The sequence below is a fragment of the Micromys minutus genome, assembly GCF_963924665.1.
Source record: "Micromys minutus genome assembly, chromosome: 23".
In the NCBI taxonomy this organism is placed as follows: Eukaryota; Metazoa; Chordata; class Mammalia; order Rodentia; family Muridae; genus Micromys; species Micromys minutus.
In genome coordinates this window covers 21556739-21577073 of record NC_137958.1, presented here as the reverse complement: position 1 = coordinate 21577073, position 20335 = coordinate 21556739, and positions in this window count along the sequence as shown.

Sequence of the window (20335 nt, the reverse complement as noted above, 5' to 3'; positions counted from 1 at the left end):
AATTCCTTCTTCAATTCCTTCATCTCTGTTCTGTTTTCCTGTAGTTCTTTGATTTCTTTGAGTGTTTTTCTTGTTTCTTCTTTAAAAGCTTCTATTTCTTTATGCTTTTCTTCCCTTTCTTGTTTAAGTATCTATATCATCATCTTGAGGTATGATTTCAGGTCTAAGTCTTCTATTTCTGAAGTGTTTGGCATTCTGCTGTTTACTGTGATGGGAGAGCTGGGTTCTGGTGTTGCCATGTTGTCTCGGTTTCCCTGGGGTATTTTTTTTTGCTTTCCTCCTGCCATCTTGTTTTCTGTGATTATATGTGGTTTTGTTGTCAGTGATTGTTTCCTGTCTCTCCCATGTACCTGGCCTGTGTCCCTGAATCTACAGTGTTTACGGTGGCAGATTCCCTGAGCATTTCGTCCACACGCATGGGCCTTCCTGTTGGAAACCGAGTTCCTATGTCAGAGTTCCTGCTCGACTGAACCAATGGGGGGGTGACTTTCTGGATGCTCGACCCAGACCTTCCTGTGCACCAGCTACTTGCAGTTCAGTCTCACCAAGCCTGTGTCCCTGGATCTCACTTTGTTATTAAAAAAAAACCAGAAATAAGAAATACACATGTATAAATAAGACTCCATCTTCAAAAATATTTTTAAGCTTCAACGTTGCTGATTAAGTTGGATGTCTGCATGTAGAAGAGTTCAAATAGATGCATACTTATTACCCCACATATAAATTATCTCCAAATGGATCGATCACCATTTGACCTCAACATATGACCAGATATACTAAATATTATAAAAAATATTATAGAGCAGCCTTTACCTCATTGGCACAGGAAAAATCCTTCTGAATAGAACACTATTATAATAAGTACTAATAACAGAAATTATCAAATTATACCTCACTACACTGACAAGCTTCTGTATTGCATTGGGCATGATCACTGGGACACTGTTGCATTCTTTGTAATGGGGAAATGTTTTAAAGTCTTCTAGAGAGTTGATATACATATTATATAGAGAACTGAAATAAAATGAATGCTGAGAAAACAAATAAATCAATTAAAAATTGTTTACAGATACCGAGAATTCCCAATGGAAGAAATTGAATGGCCGAGAAAACTATTGACATATACAACATTCTTGATAATCAGGGAAATGTGAATCTACATTACTTTGAAATTTGATTTTTTTTTTTGAAGACTACAAAGAGCAATAAATCAAATGACAGTTCATAGTGGTAAGATTCTTTTTGGGTGTGCAAACTTGCATAGCCACTATAGAAATTAGTATGACATTTTCCTCAGGAAGATGGAAATCAGTGTAACTTAAGATCCAGTTATACCCAAAGTATCCTTTATCCTACTACAGAGGGATACAACTATATTAATTGAGGCTTTTAGTTATTAAACAGAAACACCCTAGCTGTCTCTCATTGAAATGTTAAAGAATGTATTATATATTTACACAATAAAATATTACTTTGTCATTAAAATGAAATACATGACATCCACACATGTAAAATAAAAATTTCTTGTATCTTTAACCAATCAGTAATGTTACATAATATTTTTCCTTTAAACTGTCTTATGAGGGGCCACGTGATGGTTAAAAGAATATAAGTGGAACTCCACAAACTCTGAAAGAATCCTCTTTCATTGCTGTGATTTTGCCAGTCTTTATGGTCTTTATTTCATTCAATGAAATGTATAAAAGAATGTTGTGTGGTATTCTAGATGATTCTAGCCACTTATTCCTGCTTGATGATTACCACTGAACTGGGTTGCTATTGATTTTGACAAGAAAGAGTGGAATAAACCAAGGAACTACTTCTAAACAGGTCCACAACATTCTTTTCTTATTGCCTTTTTTCCCTCTACATCTGGTCATTTAGTTAGAAGAAAGGTTGAAACATTTAAGAATCCTATATAAAAGTAGGTTTTGAAAAATTCTAAGCCTATATAAATATATAGAGCTAGAAAAATTCATTCTGAGTGACTATCCAAAACAAATATGATACATATTCACCCCTTTGTGTAATTTAGCTATTGTGTTACTATTAAGGAAGCTACACTCTGTTTAACCACAGAGTTTAGGTATAAAGTAAAGAACTAGATGGGAGTGCTGTATCTTTAAGAAGGGGAAAGAGAATAGATAGTTATAAACAGACAAGAGGCAAAATGGAATGGGTGGGCCAAAAAGAGAGGGCAGTGCCAAAGGGAAGCAAGAGATGGAATGTTGGGAGGGACACGTAAAACTAAGGACCATTTGATTTGTATGAAAACTTAATCCTGTAGAAGCTTCCTGAAATATATACATGCATGGGGTTGGTCTAAATGAAATTATCAAATAACCAGGAAGACAGAGCCCCAGTTTGACATCTCTTATTACCAAATGAAGCTTCCGGTACTGGGAATGGATCTCTCTGCCCAGTCTCTCTCCACATGGGATCTCCCGCAATCTCTCCTATCGGGTCTCTCTCCACGTGGTATCTCTCTGCCATCTCTCCACGTGGGGTCTCCTGCAATCTCACCACTATCTCTCTCTCACATGGGGGAGAAATGCACTGCTATATATGCCTAGGAAACTCGTGTCACTACCTGATTGGTGCGCCCTCCAGTAACTCAATAGTATGCCCGAGAGTGGGCTGTGACATATGTGGGGCATGCGCATTAAGTCTCTTGGCTGGGCAACAGCTCTGTTTGCTGAGTTCTCGGCGGGAAGCCAGCGTCATGTTTGGGTGCAGCACAAACGGCTCCCTACATCTCCCCCTACTTTCTTAAATAAAAACATGGCCGATCAACCATCTGGCTCTTGTTGGACCTTTAGGGTTCAAGACCATGATCAGTAATAATTTTTGGGCAAGGCACCTTCCTGCGTGCAATGGGAACAAGCCCTGCAGGGTGCAAAGGCTGCCTTAGTGTAGGACACCCGATCCTGGTGCAATGCCTCGAAGGCTCAGGGTGCAGGGGCTATCCATACACAGACCCATCATTTTTCCTAAAGCATACTAAGCCAAACAGAGGGAGAGGTGCCCATTTCGAGTGCAGCAAGAGCTTGTGCTATGATCACTTTGTCACGTTATTGTTGAGTACGGAGTTTGCACACCATCTAGAGCAGAAACACAGTCTCTCTGCACAAAAGCATGCCAAAATTACTAGGTAAGGCAAGAGTTCTATAATCCTGCTATCTCTGTGTCTAAGGGCAAGTACAGTACATTAAAGGTTATAATGGTGACAAACAAACAAGAAAATAGTTATGCATTAAGGCACATGGGCATCGGTTTTGAGAACACCGACAGAATCTTCCAACTCAGTTCTGCTTGAATCGTCATGCAGGACAGGCTCATCTTAAGCAGGTGGAACAGCTTCTTATTGTGGTAGCACTCGACATGTTAGACGTTTTGTTTCTCCCTGTGGAAAAACACAAATAGCTTCCCTGGATCGTATTAAAATAGGATCCGGGCCTTTCCAATTACCAGTGAGGACATCTTTCCATTTCACTAGCTCTTTAGGTGGCACAGGCCATTGTCCATGGCCCTGGGCAGCTGAATGGCCATGAGCATCCAAATTTAAAAAATTTAAAGTAAGAAGTATAGTAGAAATGGCCATTTTAGGTGTAGGGGGTACCTCTTTAATTCCCCATTTTTGTTTGTTTAAATAAACCTTTAGGGTTCGATGAGCACGTTCAATGATGCCTTGACCCTGAGGATTATAAGGCAATCCTGTCAGGAGTGAAACTCCCATGTGATGGCAAAATTGCTTGAATTTTGCTGAGGTATATGCAGGAGCATTGTCCATTTTTAACACTTTAGGAATGCCCCATGCACTCTACGCTTTAAGACAATGAGTAATAACATGAGAAGCCTTTTTTCCTGATAAAGGAAAAGCAAAGATAACTCCTGAGCAAGTATCAATGGACACATGTACATATTTAAGGAGGGAACATGGGTGACATCCATTTGCCAATGCCTCTTTTGGGGATATACCCCCATATTAATCATTATCTCTTGTGCAGGCAGGGAATAATTGTTCATAAGTTTAAGTCCTAGTTCTGTTAAAATGTCTCTTCCCCATAGATTAACAGGTAGTGTAAGGGCATACGGTGTAAAAGTTTTTCTTTGTCTCTCAGGGGCTTTCCATTTTAATAATTTAGAACTAATTGCAGGACTGGCTTCATAGCCAAGGCCTTGCAATAAATGGGAAGATTGATTAACTGGCCACTTAGCAGGCCACCACCTAGTAGGTAAGATGCTTTTGTCTCCCCCAGTGGCCAAAAGTACTTTAAAAGGTTTTCTTTTAATCTCCAAATTAAGGTTGTCCAAGTATTTAAATCTACTAATAGATATGCTAAGTCAGTTCCTGAAGAACTGAAGCCTTGTTCCCTCTTCTCCCTTTGTTCTCCCTTCTTGCCCAGTTTGATGCAAATTGGGCAGGACAATTGGGGAGGATGAGCAATTGAGATGGGAAATGGACCCCTAGGGGAGGAGCACATGATCATTAGTTGGCCTTTATAATTTTGATCAATTACCCCAGGGTGTACTACCAAATCTTTAAGGGTGGCTGACAATCATCCCAAAAGCAGCCCTATTGTATTACAGCCGGTAATGGCCCATTAAAGTCACAAGGGATAGGCTGAACTCCCATTTGTGGGGTCAGGAAAATTCTGGTGGCAGCATGGAGGTCCAATCCCACGGAACCTGGAGTGGCTCTCCGCGGGGTTCTCCTGCTCCCAGACTACTGTGGAGCTGGTTGCCCCATATATTTCAGGGTCCTTAACTGCCCAACGTATACCCCGAGATTGACAGCCAATCCAAGGATACAGGGCTGAATCTCTTCTTTCTGTACAGAAAGGTGACCACCTAGGTTGGGATGGAATAAACAAATTACCCTTTGGCTGGGAAATAGGCCAGCGACCGGCAATCTAGGTGGCATTAGCCTATCTAGGTTTTTTGTATAATTAGCAGTGACTCTATAAGTTCGGACTGACTCTGCCAACTCTTTAACTTGCTTATGCTCGAGGCAGTAATCATCCTCAAACAAGGGAAATATTTGCCTGATGGTATGGCATGTCTCTGGAGTACAAAAGAACTCGCACTTCCTCTCTGGGTAAAGCAGAAGAGCAGAGACGGCAGCTGCTTTAAGAGCTTCCAGTTGTGTTACAGGAGTCCTCTGTCCGGGCTGAAACCGCTCTGCCTCACATTCTTTTGTCTCTTGTTTTTCTAAAATTTTCTCAAATTGAAATTTAGTTTGTGATCCTTTTTCTGCCAGCTCTGGGGCCTTTTGTTCCTTTAACGGATACAAAGCATTCTCTCCAGGAAACTTGAACTCTGTTTCCCCGGATGAGATATTCTCTTTTCCCAGTGGTTTTTCCGCCATTTGTTCCTTTAGCGGATACAAAGAATTGGACTCTGGCGCAGTCCTCTCCTTTTCCGGCAGTTCTTCTGCCGCCACCTCTCCGATTCTGACTTGTTTTGAACATGTCTCTCGGAGACTACCTCCTTTGTCTCTTTTTTTATCACATTCTGTTTCTGACCCACTCTCTAGGTGCTGCCTGCTAACTTTCCGTCTAGATAACTTTCACAACAGTAATGTTATAACAATTACCACAAATGCAAACAATACTCCTTCTACTGCCGGAGAAAATCCAAGAAGAGACATGCCTAAGTTTTTGGCATGTTCTTTTGGCACCCCGTAAAAACTAAAGAGTGACATGTCTCTCAGAACTTACCTTTTAATTTTTCCGCAGTTCTGAATCTAGTTCAGCGTCCTAAAGGTTCCCCTGGGTGCTCCCGGGTTTTGGCACCACTTGTCACGTGCCCACGCTTCCCGCCGATAGGAACAGGCGTGCAACAAACAAACAGATTCTTCTGCGGACAACCTTTATTGTATAGCACTCTGAGCATGGGACTTCTTGAGCAGGAAACTTCTCTCTGAGCCGGGGACTCTCTACTGGGGTCTACTGTCTAGGCGACCTCTCACGTGCAGTCTCCCACGTGCGATCTTTCTGCCCAGTCTCTCTCCACGTGGGATCTCCCGCAATCTCTCCTATCGGGTCTATCTCCACATGGTATCTCTCTGCCATCTCTCCACGTGGGGTCTCCTGCAATCTCACCACTATCTCTCTCTCACGTGGGGGAAAAATGCACTGCTATATATGCCTAGGAGACTCGTGTCGCTACCTGATTGGTGCGCCCTCCAGTAACTCAATAGTATGCTCCGAGAGCGGGCTGTGATGTATGTGGCGCATGCGCATTAAGTCTCTTGGCTGGGCAACAGCTCTGTTTGCTGAGTTCTCGGCGGGAAGCCAGCGCCATGTTTGGGTGCAGCACAAACGGCTCCCTACAACAATATCCAGAGAATGTATGGTTGTGATGGTATAGAAACTATGATGCTGATTGTGCTAACATTAGATTCTAAGATTACTAAAAAGTATCCAGGATCATCAAGAGAATGCTCTTTAGCTAAGTGGATAGAACTGAAACTGGACAATTACCTAGAAGGCAAATGATTTAAGAACATTTATCTATCATCTATCTATCTATCTATCTATCTATCTATCTATCTATCTATCTATCATCTATCTTTCTATCTATCTATCTATCAACCATCTCTTTTAACATTATCCATATATCTCTCTATAATCCACTGATATATTTATATTATCTACTAATTTATCTATCATATATCTATGCACATATAAATATATAACAATAATTAAATAAACATGTCCATGTTATATAAAGCCAGCAAGAACAATGTGCACATGAGAAAGTTTGGAGGGAAGGAAGGGAAGGCACAAATACTATAGTTATAATTTTTTAAAAATCAAAAAATTGTTCTTATGTCCCCAAATAATACTTAGGCTTATATAGAGGGTTTTTTTTTTTTTAATGACAAAAGAGTCTGGTACATAAATTGGAAGCTTTTCAGCAGTGTTGTTGGATATGGTGTAAAGCCCACTGGGGAGTGTTTGGGTACTGAGACAGAAAAATTCAATTTATTTTTTGCTTAGCTTTAAATTGAAATTTAGTTCTTTTGCATTTCTTTTCAAAAAGATATTAGAAATTAGTCTCTTATGCACAGTAACTTCCTTTATCAGTATCTTCATAAACTGACTGATTGGAGTCTTATCAATTATGTCTTAGAATAAAAATTTCACAAATGTCTAGATACACATGAACCTAGATTGAAGAGAAGTTACAGCTATATAGTCAGTGTCAGAAATACTTTATGTAAACTGTCATTGAAGAGCAGTGCATATTCCTAATTATTTTAATAGATGCAAATATGTTGAATGGCATACATTTATAGAAACAAAATATAGTTATAAATAAAAGTAAATAAGGCAACATGGAAAAGTCTATGCAAGTAGAAATTATGCATTGGGTCAGAAAACCATCCACAAAACTGTTCTGGGAAAAAATATTTCACAAAACCTATTAAAGACATTTTCCCCTTTCTATAGGTTTTTTTTTTTAGTTGATTGATGATGTTTTTTTCTGAACAGAAGCTTATACTTTTATGTGGTCTCTTTTGTTTTTTTCTCAGTACCCGTGTTATTGGAATTCTATCATCTATCTTTCTTATTACTAAAAGGAACAGGAGTCCTGTCCTATTCCAATGAGTTCAAACATAGTCACTATTTCCCCCCTATCATGTTCAGAATATATGGTATGACTCTGAAGCTTTTATGTTCATTCTTCTACACTTAACTTTCATCACTATTTGTTGAAGTTGCTGACTTTTTCTCATGGTCTCTACTGCAAATAAGGTTGTTATGGAAACATGGAGCATTTTCTGTTTTCAGTTCCTTTCAAATGATCAGGTCACCTAATTTTATGTCAACTAATTTGGGGGTATATTTTATGTATTTACATTTCAAGTATTATTCATCCTATCCATTTTCTGCTCCAAAACCTTTCCTATTCTGCCAAATCCTCTTTTCCCTGATTCAATGAGGGTGCTGTACCTGTCACCACATACACTTAATTCGCTGCCTTGGCTTTCTCCTACACTGGGGAAATCCAGCTCTCAAAGAACCAAGGGCTTTTCCAATTGGTGCCCAGAAAATTCTATCTTCTTAAAAGGATCCATCCATGTATACTCTTTGGATGGTGGTTTAGTACATGGGAGCTCTGGGTGGTCTTGTTGGTTGATATTGTTGTTCTTCCTATGGAGTGCTTCAGATCACTTCAGTCCTTTCTCTAACTCCTCCATTAGGGACCAAATACTCAGTCCAGTGGTTGGCCTTTTCTTCAGTCTGTGCTCCACACTTTGTTCCTGTATTACCTTTAGACAGGAGTCCTTCTGGGTGAAGAATTTGTAGATGAGTACTTTTGTTATTTATTTTCTAATAATCCATAAAAGACAAGTAATCTGATGGCTAAAAAAAAAACTCTATGGTTACATTATAACTTTTCTTTACTGTTTAAAAATTAACTTTTTTTTTACTCAGTTTAGAAAATCAATGGATATGCATTACTTGTAAGCACATACATGAGTATTTTACCTAACACCAAAAGAAATAATTCAAGATGATCCAATCAGAATATTATATTTCTAGCCCATTAACTCATGAATCAAACAGAAAGCAAAATTTGAATTTAGATTCCCTTTCAATTCATCTGTGAACTATCAAGGTTTATGTATGTTAAGTTCTGTAACACATTGTATAATTTTCATATTTAATTCATTATACGTTGTGTTAACACAAAATATAAGCCTATTGCAAAAGATTTAGTGACAAAAATTTTATTCAGGACATATTTTAATGTGAAAACTAATGCTTTCTAGCTTGAAAACGCAGTCTACTTACACCTAGCAAGATTAAGATCCCATATTTTATATTCAATGTACTAATAATTTGTTTTATATGCAAATATTTTGCAAAACACATCTATTAGTTTACCAACCAGTTGTCTTAATGATTACGTTTAAGGTAATATTACAAATGACCTTTAATATCTTATTTCCTTTGTTTTGAAAATTTCCCTAAAAACTATCAATCATCTTTAAAGTATTTAGTACAAAATTGGCCCTACCTAGATGAGAAATAGTATTACTGTACTTTTCATCAAGTATACTGATTTAAAATTTAGCTTGAGAAATTTTAAAGTGAGTGAGTAACTTAAATTCTGTGTTTCAGTGCCATTCATACATGTCTCTCCTACTTGCTAAGGGATCAGCTGGATTGTTATTACTGCTGAAGTCAGAATAAAATAGATTTTATAAAATGTCCCCTTTTCTTCATTATATCTAGAATAGAAATTATTTGTCATTGAAAAACGTTTTACATTTGGGTATATATCTTTCCTATATCAATTCATTGATAAGTCTAGTTTGTTACTATACTTTTATAATTCTCTAAAAAATTGTAATCTATATTGACAACTTTTAAATATGTTGCATAAAGAATAAACACAAAATACAGAGGTATTAAACCATTTTCTACATAAGTCAGAAATCAGTTTATATATCATGGGCATTTTATAAACTAAATAAGGCAATTGTCATATTTGGATGTCCTACTAAATTAAATGTGGTGGACCAAGATTGTGTTCAGTATTGATAAACATCCAAAGAGATTTGTGCTCATGCAAAGCCTGTTGATATACCAATAGTGTCAAAGCCTCTTTCAAAGTTCTTTTTGGAAAAGCCCTGAAAAATCATCGCCTTTTTCTTCTGAATCAGACTTGTTTTATTTGCTACCTAACTATGAGAGGATATCTTAGTTACCAGCCATTTGTCCATATACATCAATGTGCATTTCTTTCACCATTACTTGCAAACTGTGCCTCTGAATTCTTTGCTGTCACATTGGACACCAAGAAACAGCTATCAGCAATGATGAATTGTCAGAATTGTTCTTGGAATAGCAGACAGAGTACTTTCAATATTCTTTTGTGACCATAGTAATGAGTGTTCTCCCAATGTTAGATTACTGAAGTAAAGGGCTAAAACACACACACTAGGTTATAGGAATTTAAAACTGTCACCCTTCTTTAAGTCATTTGTGACAGTTATAATAACTAACATATATATATATATATATATATATATATATATATATATATATATACTTGAATTTATGAATACTAATTGTTAAAATTATTTTTACTATTTAGTGGAAGAAATTCCCTAGTCTAATTTATTTTACAAAGCTGTTTCCTTCTTGTTTTTCATTTCTGAGTAGAAAGAGCCCATTGTTATGGAAAATGGATGTTCATTAATCATCTCTGAACAGGTTTTAATTGTTTCACTTGATTTTGGTTGAAAAGCACAAGGCGAGTCCAGGTAGGGTGAGGGTGTACAACACAAACAATGTGTATTGTTTATGCCAACACTGAATACGTACAAAACCCATCTGAAGGCTTCAGTCTATTTTCTGTTGGTAACATTTTATGGTTGATTAAAGCTGTCAGAACTGTATACAAATTAAATCCAGAGGTAGGATATTTAGCAAAAGAAAAATATGTGCAGTCAAGCAGCACTGAGCACTGCAACAGAAGGCAAGAGTACTAATTATCTGAGACCCTCTGAAGCATAGCAGGGTTGCTTTAAAGTACCAGTATCAAATTTATGTATGTATATTTTTATTATAAAATTTTAAAATGTCATATTAGCTTTAATTTAGCTTTTAAATTGTAGTGTCAGAATGTAGTATGAAAGAGTTATGTTTTGGGGTTATTCCTGCACTATCAAAATAAAAATAAATTAACAAATGAGATATCAAACTGAAACAAATAAATCTCATTGAGGTACTTCATCATGATGAAAAAGAAATTACAAGTTCTTAATAGATTCTTAGATTATTTTTCTCTTAAAATTTACATGTGGTTGTATGCTAAGAAACTCTAAATTATAATATCAAAATGAATTGATCTTATAGATTCTTATTCTTGAGTCTGCAGTACACTAATATTAAGTAGACACTTTATATTTTGTTATTTGTCACTTAGTACTGTGTGAATACTACAAAACTTCAGATTACCTTATTATACTGAAAAGAAGCAGAGATGAGGAGGGGAGCTAGATTACCCTCTGAGAATATTTTATTCGTGAGAGACTTAGACTTTCAGATCAATATCTCCGTCAACTATAAGATGCATTGGTAATAGAATCAATAAAGAAAACACATACTTTTCTTCAGTCACCCTGTACTGCCTAGGCTTTCTGCACAAATTAGACATGGTCCAGGTATACCTCGCCTTGAACTACTACTTGGCTCTCTCTCAAGATGCCTGGGGAAGTATACCATGGAGCAGAAGTGATAGATAGATACCTTTACCTGTCAGAAAGAGATTGTTAAACACATGTTCCTAATCATTAATACTCTGTATTTAAACAAGGGATTTTTCTTATGCGTGTTGATCTCTACTGTTTCTGATTCCTTGGATAAGATCTGGTATGAGAGCCTGAGAGACCCTTTCAAGTTGAACAGCAGCACAGAGCTGAAAATTCACATCATTGGAGGCACTCCAGGTTGTTTTAGGCAACTTCAGTTTTGTGTTGAATTCTTTTCAGCCTATATAGTGGCAGAGAAAGCATGCCTGTATCTGCTGTTGGATCCTTCAAAGTTCAGCAGACTATTGTGAGCTTATTATCTGGGGTACCCAAGTGATCTTTCACCTCAAAGAAGACCAGAAAAAATAATTAAGAGGAGAGGAGGTCCACAGAAGTGGTGAAGGAACATTTACTATTGATAGGCTTTACCCTACCACCATCTATTTAGAGAAAGAACAACAAAGGAAATCAGAGATAACAAGGCAAAGAAGTATGAGAAAAAGTTAGAAAATAAGAATAGGAAAAAGCCTAAGATTAAAGATGTGGGATCAGAAGGGGAGAATTACAGTGATAATGATAATAAAGAGCAAACAGTGAAAATTAAGGAGAAATATATTCATCTGAAAGAGCTGAATAAAACTAAGCCTATTTGTACCAGAAATACTGATGACATCAGTCAAGAGAAATATAGTTCATTTTATGAGAGCCTCACTAGTCACACTCTTCTATGTAGAAGGTCAAAGGAATTTGGGGCATTGCTCTTCCAAGGTGCCTTTCATTTATTGAGAACAACGAGAAGAAACACATCAAACTATTTGTCTGTTGTGTGTTCATCATGGAAAGCTGTGATGAGCTGATTATCCATGGTATGGTTGAGTCTGAGGACTTGCCCCTGAACAGCTCCTGAGAAATGCTACAGCAAAGCAAGATTCTAAAAGTCATCTGTAATAACACTGATGAAATTCCTTGAGCTCTTATTTGAGGTGGCTGAAGACAAAGATAACTATAAGAAATTTTATGAGGTGTTCCCCAAGAATTTAATGTTTGAAATCTACAAACACTTCATTAGCCATTGCTGCCTCATTGAGCTCCTTCATTAACATACCTCTCAGTCTTGAGATGAGATGATGTCTCTGTCAAAGTATGTGTCTCGCATGAAGGAGACATAGAAGTCCATTTACTATATCACTGGTGAGAACAAAGAGCAGGTGGCCAACTCTACCTTTGTGAAGTATGTGCAGAAGCAGGGCTTTGAGTTGTTATATATGACTGGGCATAATGAAAAGCACAGTGTCCAGCAGCTCAACAAATGGAAAGGGATTGTTTTCTGGAACTAAGGAGGGCCAGGATGAGGATAAGGAAGAGTAGAAGCAAATGGAGGAAAGTCAGGCAAAGTTTGAAAATATTTGCAAGCTCATGAAGATCTTGAAATAGAAGGTTGAAAAGTCCTCATCTCTATTAGGTTTGTGGTTTCACCCTGCTACATTGTGACAAACCCTTATGGCTGGACAGAGATCATGGAAGGGATCATGAAGGCCCAAACACTTTGATACAACTCTAAAATGGGCTACATAATGGCCTAAACCACTAGAGATAAATACTGATCACCCTATGGTGGAGACCCCATGGGAGAAGGCTGAGGCAGACAAAAATGAAAAAGCTGTCAAGAATCTGGTGGACTTCCCGTTTGAAACTGCTGTGCTCTCTTCTGGCTTTTCAAATGAGGGTCCTGAAACCCACTAGATCATGGCATTGATGAAGATTAGTTGACAGCAAAGGACACCAGAGTTGCTGTTCCTGATGAGATTCCTCCTACTTAATTGTAATGAGGATGCCTCTTGTATGGAATAAGTACATTAAAGGCTCCCCGGGGGAAGCCCAAAGCTCATGAATAAATAGTTTCTCTATAACTCCCCAGTCATCTTGATTGGCTCTGATCATATCTAAAGGAATCTCATGTTTCCTTTCCTTCAGGCAAGAGAATCTCCTCCCTCAGAATAGCAAGGTTGGATATTGTATGATGTATTGTTTTTTTTCATGTGTGTTTGTTTTCTTTTATTCTGAAATTGAAAGGATGTAAATTAAAGAACATGCAATTTGATACACACACACACACACACACACACACACACACACACACACCATACAAACTGAGAGAATACTGGAAAAGAAGCAGAGAGGCAAACCTCACCAAGAGAATACAAGCAATGGAAGAATCACAGGCAATGATGACAACAAAGAAGAAATAGATTCCTTGGTCAAAAAAAAAAAAAAAAAAAAAAAAAAAAAAAAAAAAAAAAAAAGGGATAAATTTAAAAGTACTCTGTCACATAATATCCAGGAACCTGGCGCCACCAAAGACCAAACCTGAATATAATATGAATAGCAGAAGGAGAGAAAAGCAAAAACACACACACACACACACACACACACACACAAATAAACAAATAAAAAAACAACACAGATCAAAGGCACACAAACTGTTCTCAATAAAACCACAAAAATTTTTTCTATCTGAAGAAGGCAGTGCCTATTAAGTTACAAGAGGCATAAAATTTTTTAATAAATGTGACCAGTAAAGATATTCCTATAGCACATAATAAACCAAAACACAAAACAAGGAAGATTTTTAAAAGCTGCGTAGGAATCAAAGAAAACAAAACAAAAAACATATAAAGACAGATTTATAAAAATATCATAAGAATTATCAGCAGAGACTATAAAAGACAGGGTAGACAGATGACCTAGAGAGCCCTTTTCTATTATTTTATTCATTTATTCACTTTGTATCTTGAGCATTTCAGCTCTTCCTGGTCCCCCTTTTATACCGTCTCTCCCCCTGTCGCCTCCTCTCCTCCTCTGAGAGGGAAGAGCTCATTCTTACAACCCCAACCCTGGCTCATCAAGTCTTTGCAGAAATAGGTACATTCTCTCACACTGAGGCTAGACAAGACATCCCAACTAGAAGAACAATTCCTTAGACAGGCAACAACTTTAGGGAGAGGGCCCACTCCAGTTCTTGGGGGACTCACATAAAGACCAAACTGCTACATATGCCAGTGTGGGGCTAGATACAGCTCTGTATGTTCTCTGGTGGTGGTTCAATCTCTGAGAGACTCAAGGGTCCAGGTTAGTTGACTTGTTGGTCTACCTGTGGAGTTCATATGATCTTCAGTGTCATCATTCCTTCTCTCAACTTGTGCATAAGAGTCCTGAACTACACACAGTGTTTGACCGTGGATCTTTCCATTTTAGTTAGCTGCTCAGTGGAGCCTTTCAGAGGACAGATGCCAGACTTCTGTCTCCAAGCATAACAAAGTATCCCTAATTGTGTCAAGGACTGGTGCTTGCTCATTGGATGGGTGTCAAGTTGGACTAGCTATTGGTCAGCCATTTTCTCAGTCTCTTCTCCATTTTCCTCCCTGCATTCCTTGTAGGTAGGACACAATTTTGGTAAAATGTTTTGTGGGTGGATTAGTGTTCTTATGTTTCCATAGGGGTCCTGTTTGGCTACATAAAGTTATATAACTACCTTAGGTTATATAGTAACATGGTTGTGAGTCTCAGCTAAAATCACTCTAGAGGCTCCTGGAAGCTTGTCCCAGCCCAGGTCTCTAGTGTGTCAGAGATACTACCACCTCCTCGGTGCTGTCAGCCACAAATTTCCATTCATTCTCCTGGCACTCTGACCCTCTCTCCTTTCTCTTTCCACATCTAATCCTGAACCCCTCAATTCCCTTCCGTGTTCCCTCACCAATCCTGTTCCCTTCCTCCATCAGTCTCTTATTCTTCTTCTAAGTGAGATTCTTGCTTAGGCCTTACTTCTTGTTTAGATTTTTATGTGCCTGTGAATTTTATTTTGGTACCTTGCACTTTATGGTTGATATCTACTTATAAGTGAGTACATACCATGCATGTCCTTAGGGTCCAGGCTACCTCACTCAGGGTGATATTTTCTAGTTCCATCCATTTGCCTGCAAAATTGATGACGTTCTTGGTTTCAATATCTAAGTAATATTCCATTGTGCAGATATATCATTTTTCCTTCATCCATTCTTCTTTGGTTGTGGAACACCTGAGTTGTTTCCAGTTTCTGGTTATTATGAAGAAAGCTGTGATAAACAGTGGAACAGGTCTTCTTGTAGTATGGTGAAGCAAAATTTGGGTAAGGTATGCTCAGAAGCAGTATAGCTGAGTTTTCAGGTAGAACATCTGCTTCCATTCAATGCTGGATAAAGCTTCTCAAGAGACATTGGGTTTCTGTCTTTAGGCGTAGCATTAAATCATTACCAATGTCAGGTGTTGACTCTCTCACCTGGGATGGGACTCAATAGGGGCAGTCATTGACTGGCTAATTCTCTCCTTTCCTAGGCCTTCAACTGGTCACTAGAGATTTCTCCCCATACTGCATGCTGGATTTTCTTCTTATATACAGCCATCTCCTGCATCTCAAACCTATCTCCCCATACATGATCAACACCCCTGTTCCCTTTCTCATCACTATGCTTATACTGAATCTTATGTCCTTGTTATATGCTGTAGCATCTTTTGGGAATATGCCAAGGATTGGTATAGCTGGGTCCTGTGGTAGAACTAGTCTTAGCTTTATAAGAAACTGCCAAATTGATTTCTAAAGTGGTTACACTGGTTTGCCCTCATGGAAGCAATAAAAGGGTTCACCTTTGATCAACACCCTTGGCATCATATGCTATCACTAAAGTTTCTAATCTTAGCAATTCTTATGGGCTTAAGATAAAATCCCATTTCATTTTTCCATTGTATAGTCTTGCCTTCTATATTAAAAACCAAGTGACACTATGGATTTATTTTGGGGTCTTCAATTTTATTCCATTAATCAACATGTCAGTTTCTAAACAGATACCATGCAGGTTGTTTTTTGTTTGTTTGTTTTTAATCGATCAGTATTATTCCTTGAACTCAGGATGTGACTCCTCCAGAATTTCTTTTATTTTACAGGGTTGTTTAGCCCTCCTGAGATTTTTTTGTTTGTTTTTTTTTGTTTGTTTTTTGTTTTTCCATATGAAGTTGAGAGATTTTCTCTCAAGGTTTGTAAAGAATTGCCATGGGAATTGCATTGGGTCTGTAGAATGCTTTTGGTAAGATGGTCATTTTCACTATGGTCATCCTACCAATCCTTAAACATGGGAGATCTTTCTATCTTCTGATGTGTTACTTAATTTCTTTATGAAGAGACTTGACTTTCTTATCATAACAATTGCTCACTTGCTTAGAGTTACACTAAAACATTTTATAGTATTTGTAGCTATGTTGTTTTCTTAAGTTTTTCTCCTTTTCCAACATCTGTCCACTTCATCTTTTATATTTTTCTCATTACTTTGGCTAATAGTTCAAGTGTGATATTGAATAGATAGGGAGAGAGTTGAAGCCTGTCTTATACTTGATATCAGTAGAATTGCTTTAATTTTCTCTCCATTCAATTTGATATTGACTATTGGATTTTTGTATATAATTTTTATTATATTAGGCTGCTCTATTTCATAGTCAGTACATTTTGAACTATATAAATTTAGAGAAGGCATGGAGCACAAGCACTCATATATTAATTAATATTTTTCTTTGCTTTTTGACAATTGAGGTGGATGGACTGAGACAAGACATCTCATGTTAAACTCATATATCTTAAGGTCTTAATGTGATTTCACAGCAATGATGGGATATAATGACAGCTATGAGCTAAAATAAAACCTTTCCTTCCTTAAAAAATAAAGAAAGAAAAAAGAAAGAATTACAAATTATTAAACACCAGCTACATTGAATCAAAAAGAAATAAAAACTAACAAAATTTAGATTTTAAAAGGTTTATCATTGTAGGTATCATAGTCCTTAAAACAATAGTATGATGTTATAGAATACCTGTAAACCCAAACTTTCTTTAGAAAATGCACACTAAATAAATCAATCAATAAATAAATAAATAACAGAATTAAAAAATATAGTCAACTTTTTATCTTTGTGAAACTTTGAGTAACTAAAGAAGACATTTAAGATGTTTAACCAAAATATTTTCCATGCTTACTGGGTTATATAAAATCTGATAAATTTTTATTTCTACTCTTAGTGTAGTGATGTGCTTAGTTAATTGTTCAATATATGAGTGAAAAAATAGTGACAGTTTGTAGATTCATGACAAGGTGCTACATGATTGGACAATGAGAGAGAGAGAGAGGCAGAGAAAGGTGGAGGAGAGGAAGAAGGGGCAGGTGGTAGAAGGACATTGAGAGAAGACAACAAGATGGAACCAGAAAAGGATACTCTGCATCTGGGTGAACTTAATTGGCATTAGGTAGACATGAATATCTTAGGAGATTTTATAGGTCTTTTATTCCGTATAGAAGGGCAGTTTGTATCTTTGTCTGTTGGATATAATTTTATTGTGTAGAGGGTTTGTAGATTGAGAATTGATATATAAACATACATGAAAGGCTATCGGGTTTGGAGGTCATGCTTGTGACAGGGCTCTGGCATCCACCTGAGACAGAGCAGCAGGGTAGGTGGAGTGAACCACCTGGGTAGGCGATCATGTGGAGAGTGTGGCTTGTGGACCTGGTGACAGAATCTGTATGCCCTGCTCCACACTAGAGTTGCATCCAAAGAGCAAGACCCTGGGGACCAAATAAATGGTTGAGCCAACTATTTAATATTTACTACAACAACAGTTAATATTTCTAAATAATGAACTGAAGCAGAATTTGTGTTTGTGTGTGTGTGTGTTTGCATTGCATAAACCAACATAGAAGACAACTCTAAATTCAAATTAAAGATGGTATTTGAAAGTTCTTTTGAAAAATAAAAGTCATGCTAATGTCATTAACTATTACAATTAAATCTATTAGAAAATATTGTCACCATCATAGTTTTCACTGTCCTCTAAAATCCAGACCTCAAAGGAGGTTATCTTAGTACTAGGGTTTCTACTGCTGTGAAGTGACATTATGACTGTGGCAACTCTTACAAAGGAAACCAATTAGTTAGGACTGGACAGTTTCATGATTCATTATCATCATGGTGAGAAGCATGGTAGCATCTAGGGAGACAGGGTGCTAGAGAAGGAGCTGAGGGTTCTACATTCAAAGGAAGCAGAAAAAGGTCTGGCTTTTGCTTCTGAGACCTGAAAGCCTACCCGTTGTTTATATACCCCCTCAAACCACAACTCCAGGGTCACGCCTTCTAATAGTGCCATTCCCTATGGGCTTATAGGTGCCCTTTTCTTTTAAACCACTACAGAGGTCAAGTGAATTATGTGTACCTAGATAAAGGCAAGAATTCTTTGACAAATTAAAAAAAAATTTCTTCATCTTAACTGGAATTATTTGTTTGCTATCTATACACGCTCTCCTGGCTCTATCCTAAAAATTAGAGACTTAAGGTCCATGGGCACTATGAGTTCTGTTGTGCTGAATGTAATCCTGCCCCCAGAATCCCCAATGGCTTTCTTCTAACTCTTAAAATATTCAAAACTATGTATAGTGTTCCATATATTTGGTCATATAACATTTCCATTTATTTCAAATTTAATAGTTGTAAAAACATGTAGATTCTCAAATATGTTGCTTTGAAAAACATCTATTGTATTTTAGAAAATTTATAAGTTTTAACAATTGCCAAAAAAAGAAAAAATTAAAACTATAGTAAAATTATATTGGTTGCAGTCATTTGCATTCTATTGAAAATGTCTATTTTCTAACCTTAAGAGTTTTGTTCTGGATGAGTGGTTTGGCAGGATATCTATTTATGTATTTATTTAGCACATGTCTGGAGTGTTTGGTACTGATTAGATGGCTCTTTTAATAGGCAGCTGTGCACTTGTTAGGGTGATATTTAAATAGCAAAATTATCGTAAATGTCCATGTTCCAGGTGATGATGATTTCTTTTTTTGCAATGAGATAAAATATGCAATTCTGCAATTTATTGTAAACTTTCCAAGGGGACATCTGAAGGGTACTTTCATTTTGGTGACCTGAAATTTTTGAGATACAAGTAAACTCAAATTTGGTAGAAGTTAATCCCCATTAGCTCATCCATCTATTTGCACACATTATTTCTGCAATTTTGCATTGTGTTTTGAATAACCTCCTTTCTCCTCTGGCAGTTAGTTGCTGACTACATGAGGGGGCCTATGCTTGGACCTTGCCTCAAGGTGCTTGTGATTTCAGGGCAACATAGGAGTGCATAAATAATAAGATTTTAGTTTGTTCTTAAGACAAAATTATTTCTGTAGTCAAAGATTAGGCAGCCTTCCCTTCACTAGCAGTCATTATGGTCTATTATTATGTTTCCCCTGCCCTTAAATATACTCAATGTCAAAGTCGTTTTATTTCTCACGGCTTGCTAAGCATTTTCTAAATGATCATATGATATAACATGTCAAGTAATATAACTGTTGTTTTGAAAATAATACTTATTGACCTTTGTTATGAGGCATATAGATTAGTATAATGAGTTTACTTAAGTCTTAGTGAGACATTTGAAAATGCAACAATCTCTTTTTTTGTAAGTACATATAATAATAAATACTATCCTACAGTCGTAGTTTCTCAATCTTATAGTATTTTTAACTCATGTAATTTTTTTTTTTTTAGGAATGGAGAATTCTGTGTTTGATTTTAGTTGTGAATGAATTTTTTTTACTTTGAACTCCTAGCACAGAAAAGCTTCTGAAAACCTGAGATACTAACCTAATATATTTACTGTTATCTCAAGTATAAAACTTAGGGAAATTGGTAACATGTGTTGTAAACTGTATAAAACAAACTATAAAATAGTAAGTGTTATCTTCCTGTGGTGGAGAATCTGTACATGGTGGCTTAAGCAAACTATGCATTTCTTATTGTACAGAACTGGAAAGTGTTAGAATGATCCTTGATTTTGGATGAAAGGATGTACTCTTTGCTTTATGTGTACCATGTTGCTGTTGGTGAGTGAAATACTATGATTCTTTTAGATTAATCAAGGCTAATTTTTTAAATATTAATTTAATGTGTATATGTGTCTATGTTCATGCATATGTATCAAAGTGT